Source organism: Thunnus maccoyii, chromosome 13 (genome assembly GCF_910596095.1).
Source record: "Thunnus maccoyii chromosome 13, fThuMac1.1, whole genome shotgun sequence".
NCBI lineage: Eukaryota > Metazoa > Chordata > Actinopteri > Scombriformes > Scombridae > Thunnus > Thunnus maccoyii.
Window position 1 is genome coordinate 9,235,927 of NC_056545.1, and position 10,861 is coordinate 9,246,787.

General features: G+C 35.1%; 1 long non-coding RNA gene across 2 annotated transcripts; it reads right to left on the reverse strand.

Moving 5' to 3' along the window:
• Positions 1–3,701: 3,701 nt before the first annotated feature.
• On the reverse strand, positions 3,702–10,629 carry LOC121909788. 2 transcript variants are annotated; one of them, XR_006099518.1, is made up of 13 exons: positions 10,415–10,629; positions 9,857–9,876; positions 9,703–9,719; positions 9,523–9,580; positions 8,495–8,990; positions 7,530–7,549; positions 7,376–7,392; positions 7,196–7,253; positions 6,168–6,663; positions 5,203–5,222; positions 5,049–5,065; positions 4,869–4,926; positions 3,702–4,336 (listed from the first exon to the last, which is right to left on the reverse strand). It is a non-coding gene; the product is annotated as an uncharacterized LOC121909788 (long non-coding RNA). The 2 variants fall into 2 exon arrangements; XR_006099519.1 differs by lacking the exon at positions 10,415–10,629 and adding an exon at positions 10,004–10,383.
• Positions 10,630–10,861: the final 232 nt, after the last annotated feature.

Here is a 10,861-nt window from a genome sequence, read left to right on the forward strand (position 1 = left end):
TCTTTTTTGCTGATAGTGTACCAGTACAGTACATACTGATGTTGGTACAAGAGAACAAGATGGGAAGTTAACAATTAAAGAGTAACAAAGATAACAAATTTGGAACTTAAAAAGAATTTGTACTGTAGGTAGTTTTTTAACTGACAGGTATCTATTTTAAAATTGCGACGTATGTACGACTTGTTCTCGTTCTCACTTAGTGCAAAAAATTACACTGTAAATTTGGAATAATTACGCTGTACGCTGTGAGCTGTAATCTAAAGAGTTAATCAATGTTTGCAAGTGTGAACCTGCGTTGGTTTGTATATTAGCCTAATGATGAAAGAATCGATAGAAGGTTTAACTTACGCATGAGGATGACAAACAACAGGAGTCCTGCCATGATGAAGCTGAAGACTACGACTGACCAGGACTCCTTTAAAGACTACACTTGTGTCTATGGTTAGACTTTCACAAACTGAAATGTCATTTTGCAGAACTCGCTCTCAGGAAAACTACAGCGAGCATCAGATGTGAATCGCACTATTAAACAGGCCACGGAAATACACACACCTCACGCCCCAAACATCCTCTTCAAACTAATCACGTGTTTTATTACATCGGTGGCCAACCTCAGAAGAAAGACGACAGTAAGTTTGTTCCTCATTTCTTTTGCTGTCTGTTTTTTTCCCAGAGTAGATTTTAAACAGAGATGGGCAGATCTACTGACATGCAGCGTCTCAGTTTCACTTGGTGTGTGTGTTTAAAATACTTACAGTTTTTAAAACTTATTTTTCAGGTACACCTCTCCACACAAACTTGGCATATTGATGGACTAAGTACTTATCATCAATTACTTCCCATTTTTGTCCCGATTATTTAACTTCAACAAGATTTAGACGGATTGAAACTTTACCTAACGAGTAATTCTATCAATCATGCTATGGTATATTAACATGCTCATACATATTAACATACATCCGACGCTTATTAATTTAATGATTGGGTAATGCTTTAGGTTATGGCCCGCATCGCACAGCCTTGTTATTCCCAATTTACTAAGTAATCTTTTTTGCTGATAGTGTACCAGTACAGTACATACTGATGTTGGTACAAGAGAACAAGATGGGAAGTTAACAATTAAAGAGTAACAAAGATAACAAATTTGGAACTTAAAAAGAATTTGTACTGTAGGTAGTTTTTTAACTGACAGGTATCTATTTTAAAATTACGAGGTATGTACGACTTGTTCTCGTTCTCACTTAGTGCAAAAAATTACACTGTAAATTTGGAATAATTACGCTGTACGCTGTGAGCTGTAATCTAAAGAGTTAATCAATGTTTGCAAGTGTGAACCTGCGTTGGTTTGTATATTAGCCTAATGATGAAAGAATCAATAGAAGGTTTAACTTACGCATGAGGATGACAAACAACAGGAGTCCTGCCATGATGAAGCTGAAGACTACGACTGACCAGGACTCCTTTAAAGACTACACTTGTGTCTATGGTTAGACTTTCACAAACTGAAATGTCATTTTGCAGAACTCGCTCTCAGGAAAACTACAGCGAGCATCAGATGTGAATCACACTATTAAACAGGCCACGGAAATACACACATCAAACATCCTCTTCAAACTAACCACGTGTTTTATTACATCGGTGGCCAACCTCAGAAGAAAGACGACAGTAAGTTTGTTCCTCATTTCTTTTGCTGTCTGTTTTTTTCCCAGAGTAGATTTTAAACAGAGATGGGCAGATCTACTGACATGCAGCGTCTCAGTTTCACTTGGTGTGTGTGTTTAAAATACTTACAGTTTTTAAAACTTATTTTTCAGGTACACCTCTCCACACAAACTTGGCATATTGATGGACTAAGTACTTATCATCAATTACTTCCCATTTTTGTCCCGATTATTTAACTTCAACAAGATTTAGACGGATTGAAACTTTACCTAACGAGTAATTCTATCAATCATGCTATGGTATATTAACATGCTCATACATATTAACATACATACGATGCTTATTAATTTAATGATTGGGTAATGCTTTAGGTTATGGCCCGCATCGTACAGCCTAGTTATTCCCAATTTACTAAGTAATCTTTTTTGCTGATAGTGTACCAGTACAGTACATACTGATGTTGGTACAAGAGAACAAGATGGGAAGTTAACAATTAAAGAGTAACAAAGATAACAAATTTGGAACTTAAAAAGAATTTGTACTGTAGGTAGTTTTTTAACTGACAGGTATCTATTTTAAAATTGCGACGTATGTACGACTTGTTCTCGTTCTCACTTAGTGCAAAAAATTACACTGTAAATTTGGAATAATTACGCTGTACGCTGTGAGCTGTAATCTAAAGAGTTAATCAATGTTTGCAAGTGTGAACCTGCGTTGGTTTGTACATTAGCCTAATGATGAAAGAATCAATAGAAGGTTTAACTTACGCATGAGGATGACAAACAACAGGAGTCCTGCCATGATGAAGCTGAAGACTAAGACCGACCAGGACTCCTTTAAAGACTACACTTGTGTCTATGGTTAGACTTTCACAAACTGAAATGTCATTTTGCAGAACTCGCTCTCAGGAAAACTACAGCGAGCATCAGATGTGAATCACACTATTAAACAGGCCACGGAAATACACACACCAAACATCCTCTTCAAACCTCAGAAGAAAGACGACAGTAAGTTCGTTCCTCATTTCTTTTGCTTTCTGTTTTTTTCCCAGAGTAGCTTTTAAACAGAGATGGGCAGATCTACTGACATGCAGCGTCTCAGTTTCACTTGGTGTGTGTGTTTAAAATACTTACAGTTTTTAAAACTTATTTTTCAGGTACACCTCTCCACACAAACTTGGCATATTGATGGACTAAGTACTTATCATCAATTACTTCCCATTTTTGTCCCGATTATTTAACTTCAACAAGATTTAGACGGATTGAAACTTTACCTAACGAGTAATTCTATCAATCATGCTATGGTATATTAACATGCTCATACATATTAACATACATACGATGCTTATTAATTTAATGATTGGGTAATGCTTTAGGTTATGGCCCGCATCGTACAGCCTAGTTATTCCCAATTTACTAAGTAATCTTTTTTGCTGATAGTGTACCAGTACAGTACATACTGATGTTGGTACAAGAGAACAAGATGGGAAGTTAACAATTAAAGAGTAACAAAGATAACAAATTTGGAACTTAAAAAGAATTTGTACTGTAGGTAGTTTTTTAACTGACAGGTATCTATTTTAAAATTGCGACGTATGTACGACTTGTTCTCGTTCTCACTTAGTGCAAAAAATTACACTGTAAATTTGGAATAATTACGCTGTACGCTGTGAGCTGTAATCTAAAGAGTTAATCAATGTTTGCAAGTGTGAACCTGCGTTGGTTTGTATATTAGCCTAATGATGAAAGAATCGATAGAAGGTTTAACTTACGCATGAGGATGACAAACAACAGGAGTCCTGCCATGATGAAGCTGAAGACTACGACTGACCAGGACTCCTTTAAAGACTACACTTGTGTCTATGGTTAGACTTTCACAAACTGAAATGTCATTTTGCAGAACTCGCTCTCAGGAAAACTACAGCGAGCATCAGATGTGAATCGCACTATTAAACAGGCCACGGAAATACACACACCTCACGCCCCAAACATCCTCTTCAAACTAATCACGTGTTTTATTACATCGGTGGCCAACCTCAGAAGAAAGACGACAGTAAGTTTGTTCCTCATTTCTTTTGCTGTCTGTTTTTTTCCCAGAGTAGATTTTAAACAGAGATGGGCAGATCTACTGACATGCAGCGTCTCAGTTTCACTTGGTGTGTGTGTTTAAAATACTTACAGTTTTTAAAACTTATTTTTCAGGTACACCTCTCCACACAAACTTGGCATATTGATGGACTAAGTACTTATCATCAATTACTTCCCATTTTTGTCCCGATTATTCTACCATTTTACCTTATAACTCCACATTATGCTGCACAAACTGTTTTTACGTCAAGTTAATAATTTCAGTAAACATGAAACTAAACTTCAACTTTTGAAATGAACAGGACTTCTTTTTAATAGTTGTGTATAATGTTTTTATTATTTAAAGCATCACATAATACATGTTATCTTCTGACCTAACTATCCATTCAGTAAAATTCAACAAAGGCATTACACCATTCTAAAAAATGTAAACAGTGTAAACATTGTAAGAAAGCAAAATGAAAATAAAGATGCAAGAAAAGCAACACTTGAAATTCAAAATGGCTTTAGAGCGCTGTGCACTGTATCCCCCTGGTGAGATGTACCTCGCAGGGGTACATTTTTGGGTGCAGTTTTTGGTATTTATTCTGTGAAAAGAAAGAAACAGACGTGACTTAATTCTTCTCAGTGAACCTTTCTCATTTATTGAGATTTAAAAGTTGCAAATGTTGAATATCTGTCATGCCACAATAACAACTTATAGAATTCACACATTTTCATGACTGCTCCTGAAATGGAAATTATACTTGTTTTAATTCTAGTCAATTTTAAGCACTGGGGCCACCAAGTGACTAATATTATATTTGTTCAGTGTTCTTTACAATCATCCATCTCTGTACAACAACCTTCATGTCATCAGTTATGTAAACCTAAAATAATAACCTGCATAAAGCTTTTACATGTCTCCATTCATTTGCATTTTAATAAAATCCATAATCATTGGCACAGTCACTTTTAAGTGTTTGATATGAAAAGTTAATTATTTGTGTTTTTTCATGTATTCATTAATTTAATTTGACCATAATGGTCATGATTAAGTAATCCATTAAATCGATTCCCCAACCTATTTTAAGAACCTTATACTTCATTCAGGTTAAGAAAAAGAGAAAATCAGCTCACCAATTTTGCATTTATAGTTGACTATACTGTGGGTCTCATCATAACCAGCCTGCAACATCTTAATTGAAATGATAAAGGAGAGGGAGAGAGAGTAACCTCATGTAAGACAACATGATTATGAAGGAAAACCTCTTAGCAGAAACTGAAGTTTTCAAATCCCCATCCACTGTCGAGACTTACCATATAATCCCCGTAATCTGAAACAGAAACCAAAGCACACCTTAGTACACTTTAACAAACAGGTACAAATAAAATATACAGGCATAACACTGATCACTTTCATTGACATGATCATTACAGCGAATGCAAAAGAGAAAGAAACACTTTGATTTACCAGTGATGATGGCTTTTGGTCTACATGAAAAAAATAAAAAAAGAGTTTTTGTTAGTGTCATTACAGAGGAAAGTAGTTACATATAAATGAAGAATGTAAAATCCAAAGAAATATATTGTGTTGGTTCTCCCAAACATCTCTGAATACCTGAACAGCTATCAGTATTTCATTCGTACACATCCTGGCTTAATTAATCATCATCTTATTGACTATCAGCTGACTAGTAATATCCAGTCACCAGTACAGTACATACTGATGTAGGTACAAGAGAACAAGATGGGAAGTTAACAATTAAAGAGGGTGACAAATTTGGAACTTAAAAAGAATTTGTACTGTAGGTAGTTTTTTAACTGACAGGTATCTATTTTAAAATTACAAGGTATGTACGACTTGTTCTCGTTCTCACTTAGTGCAAAAAATTACACTGTAAATTTGGAATAATTACGCTGTACGCTGTGAGCTGTAATCTAAAGAGTTAATCAATGTTTGCAAGTGTGAACCTGCGTTGGTTTGTACATTAGCCTAATGATGAAAGAATCGATAGAAGGTTTAACTTACGCATGAGGATGACAAACAACAGGAGTCCTGCCATGATGAAGCTGAAGACTACGACTGACCAGGACTCCTTTAAAGACTACACTTGTGTCTATGGTTAGACTTTCACAAACTGAAATGTCATTTTGCAGAACTCGCTCTCAGGAAAACTACAGCGAGCATCAGATGTGAATCGCACTATTAAACAGGCCACGGAAATACACACACCTCACGCCCCAAACATCCTCTTCAAACTAATCACGTGTTTTATTACATCGGTGGCCAACCTCAGAAGAAAGACGACAGTAAGTTTGTTCCTCATTTCTTTTGCTGTCTGTTTTTTTCCCAGAGTAGATTTTAAACAGAGATGGGCAGATCTACTGACATGCAGCGTCTCAGTTTCACTTGGTGTGTGTGTTTAAAATACTTACAGTTTTTAAAACTTATTTTTCAGGTACACCTCTCCACACAAACTTGGCATATTGATGGACTAAGTACTTATCATCAATTACTTCCCATTTTTGTCCCGATTATTCTACCATTTTACCTTATAACGCCACATTATGCTGCACAAACTGTTTTTACGTCAAGTTAATAATTTCAGTAAACATGAAACTAAACTTCAACTTTTGAAATGAACAGGACTTCTTTTTAATAGTTGTGTATAATGTTTTTATTATTTAAAGCATCACATAATACATGTTATCTTCTGACCTAACTATCCATTCAGTAAAATTCAACAAAGGCATTACACCATTCTAAAAAATGTAAACAGTGTAAACATTGTAAGAAAGCAAAATGAAAATAAAGATGCAAGAAAAGCAACACTTGAAATTCAAAATGGCTTTAGAGCGCTGTGCACTGTATCCCCCTGGTGAGATGTACCTCGCAGGGGTACATTTTTGGGTGCAGTTTTTGGTATTTATTCTGTGAAAAGAAAGAAACAGACGTGACTTAATTCTTCTCAGTGAACCTTTCTCATTTATTGAGATTTAAAAGTTGCAAATGTTGAATATCTGTCATGCCACAATAACAACTTATAGAATTCACACATTTTCATGACTGCTCCTGAAATGGAAATTATACTTGTTTTAATTCTAGTCAATTTTAAGCACTGGGGCCACCAAGTGACTAATATTATATTTGTTCAGTGTTCTTTACAATCATCCATCTCTGTACAACAACCTTCATGTCATCAGTTATGTAAACCTAAAATAATAACCTGCATAAAGCTTTTACATGTCTCCATTCATTTGCATTTTAATAAAATCCATAACCATTGGCACAGTCACTTTTAAGTGTTTGATATGAAAAGTTAATTATTTGTGTTTTTTCATGTATTCATTAATTTAATTTGACCATAATGGTCATGATTAAGTAATCCATTAAATCGATTCCCCAACCTATTTTAAGAACCTTATACTTCATTCAGGTTAAGAAAAAGAGAAAATCAGCTCACCAATTTTGCATTTATAGTTGACTATACTGTGGGTCTCATCATAACCAGCCTGCAACATCTTAATTGAAATGATAAAGGAGAGGGAGAGAGAGTAACCTCATGTAAGACAACATGATTATGAAGGAAAACCTCTTAGCAGAAACTGAAGTTTTCAAATCCCCATCCACTGTTGAGACTTACCATATAATCCCCGTAATCTGAAACAGAAACCAAAGCACACCTTAGTACACTTTAACAAACAGGTACAAATAAAATATACAGGCATAACACTGATCACTTTCATTGACATGATCATTACAGCGAATGCAAAAGAGAAAGAAACACTTTGATTTACCAGTGATGATGGCTTTTGGTCTACATGAAAAAAATAAAAAAAGAGTTTTTGTTAGTGTCATTACAGAGGAAAGTAGTTACATATAAATGAAGAATGTAAAATCCAAAGAAATATATTGTGTTGGTTCTCCCAAACATCTCTGAATACCTGAACAGCTATCAGTATTTCATTCGTACACATCCTGGCTTAATTAATCATCATCTTATTGACTATCAGCTGACTAGTAATATCCAGTCACCAGTACAGTACATACTGATGTAGGTACAAGAGAACAAGATGGGAAGTTAACAATTAAAGAGGGTGACAAATTTGGAACTTAAAAAGAATTTGTACTGTAGGTAGTTTTTTAACTGACAGGTATCTATTTTAAAATTACAAGGTATGTACGACTTGTTCTCGTTCTCACTTAGTGCAAAAAATTACACTGTAAATTTGGAATAATTACGCTGTACGCTGTGAGCTGTAATCTAAAGAGTTAATCAATGTTTGCAAGTGTGAACCTGCGTTGGTTTGTATATTAGCCTAATGATGAAAGAATCGATAGAAGGTTTAACTTACGCATGAGGATGACAAACAACAGGAGTCCTGCCATGATGAAGCTGAAGACTACGACTGACCAGGACTCCTTTAAAGACTACACTTGTGTCTATGGTTAGACTTTCACAAACTGAAATGTCATTTTGCAGAACTCGCTCTCAGGAAAACTACAGCGAGCATCAGATGTGAATCGCACTATTAAACAGGCCACGGAAATACACACACCTCACGCCCCAAACATCCTCTTCAAACTAATCACGTGTTTTATTACATCGGTGGCCAACCTCAGAAGAAAGACGACAGTAAGTTTGTTCCTCATTTCTTTTGCTGTCTGTTTTTTTCCCAGAGTAGATTTTAAACAGAGATGGGCAGATCTACTGACATGCAGCGTCTCAGTTTCACTTGGTGTGTGTGTTTAAAATACTTACAGTTTTTAAAACTTATTTTTCAGGTACACCTCTCCACACAAACTTGGCATATTGATGGACTAAGTACTTATCATCAATTACTTCCCATTTTTGTCCCGATTATTCTACCATTTTACCTTATAACTCCACATTATGCTGCACAAACTGTTTTTACGTCAAGTTAATAATTTCAGTAAACATGAAACTAAACTTCAACTTTTGAAATGAACAGGACTTCTTTTTAATAGTTGTGTATAATGTTTTTATTATTTAAAGCATCACATAATACATGTTATCTTCTGACCTAACTATCCATTCAGTAAAATTCAACAAAGGCATTACACCATTCTAAAAAATGTAAACAGTGTAAACATTGTAAGAAAGCAAAATGAAAATAAAGATGCAAGAAAAGCAACACTTGAAATTCAAAATGGCTTTAGAGCGCTGTGCACTGTATCCCCCTGGTGAGATGTACCTCGCAGGGGTACATTTTTGGGTGCAGTTTTTGGTATTTATTCTGTGAAAAGAAAGAAACAGACGTGACTTAATTCTTCTCAGTGAACCTTTCTCATTTATTGAGATTTAAAAGTTGCAAATGTTGAATATCTGTCATGCCACAATAACAACTTATAGAATTCACACATTTTCATGACTGCTCCTGAAATGGAAATTATACTTGTTTTAATTCTAGTCAATTTTAAGCACTGGGGCCACCAAGTGACTAATATTATATTTGTTCAGTGTTCTTTACAATCATCCATCTCTGTACAACAACCTTCATGTCATCAGTTATGTAAACCTAAAATAATAACCTGCATAAAGCTTTTACATGTCTCCATTCATTTGCATTTTAATAAAATCCATAACCATTGGCACAGTCACTTTTAAGTGTTTGATATGAAAAGTTAATTATTTGTGTTTTTTCATGTATTCATTAATTTAATTTGACCATAATGGTCATGATTAAGTAATCCATTAAATCGATTCCCCAACCTATTTTAAGAACCTTATACTTCATTCAGGTTAAGAAAAAGAGAAAATCAGCTCACCAATTTTGCATTTATAGTTGACTATACTGTGGGTCTCATCATAACCAGCCTGCAACATCTTAATTGAAATGATAAAGGAGAGGGAGAGAGAGTAACCTCATGTAAGACAACATGATTATGAAGGAAAACCTCTTAGCAGAAACTGAAGTTTTCAAATCCCCATCCACTGTTGAGACTTACCATATAATCCCCGTAATCTGAAACAGAAACCAAAGCACACCTTAGTACACTTTAACAAACAGGTACAAATAAAATATACAGGCATAACACTGATCACTTTCATTGACATGATCATTACAGCGAATGCAAAAGAGAAAGAAACACTTTGATTTACCAGTGATGATGGCTTTTGGTCTACATGAAAAAAATAAAAAAAGAGTTTTTGTTAGTGTCATTACAGAGGAAAGTAGTTACATATAAATGAAGAATGTAAAATCCAAAGAAATATATTGTGTTGGTTCTCCCAAACATCTCTGAATACCTGAACAGCTATCAGTATTTCATTCGTACACATCCTGGCTTAATTAATCATCATCTTATTGACTATCAGCTGACTAGTAATATCCAGTCACCAGTACAGTACATACTGATGTAGGTACAAGAGAACAAGATGGGAAGTTAACAATTAAAGAGGGTGACAAATTTGGAACTTAAAAAGAATTTGTACTGTAGGTAGTTTTTTAACTGACAGGTATCTATTTTAAAATTACAAGGTATGTACGACTTGTTCTCGTTCTCACTTAGTGCAAAAAATTACACTGTAAATTTGGAATAATTACGCTGTACGCTGTGAGCTGTAATCTAAAGAGTTAATCAATGTTTGCAAGTGTGAACCTGCGTTGGTTTGTATATTAGCCTAATGATGAAAGAATCGATAGAAGGTTTAACTTACGCATGAGGATGACAAACAACAGGAGTCCTGCCATGATGAAGCTGAAGACTACGACTGACCAGGACTCCTTTAAAGACTACACTTGTGTCTATGGTTAGACTTTCACAAACTGAAATGTCATTTTGCAGAACTCGCTCTCAGGAAAACTACAGCGAGCATCAGATGTGAATCGCACTATTAAACAGGCCACGGAAATACACACACCTCACGCCCCAAACATCCTCTTCAAACTAATCACGTGTTTTATTACATCGGTGGCCAACCTCAGAAGAAAGACGACAGTAAGTTTGTTCCTCATTTCTTTTGCTGTCTGTTTTTTTCCCAGAGTAGATTTTAAACAGAGATGGGCAGATCTACTGACATGCAGCGTCTCAGTTTCACTTGGTGTGTGTGTTTAAAATACTTACAGTTTTTAAAACTTATTTTTCAGGTACACCTCTCCACACA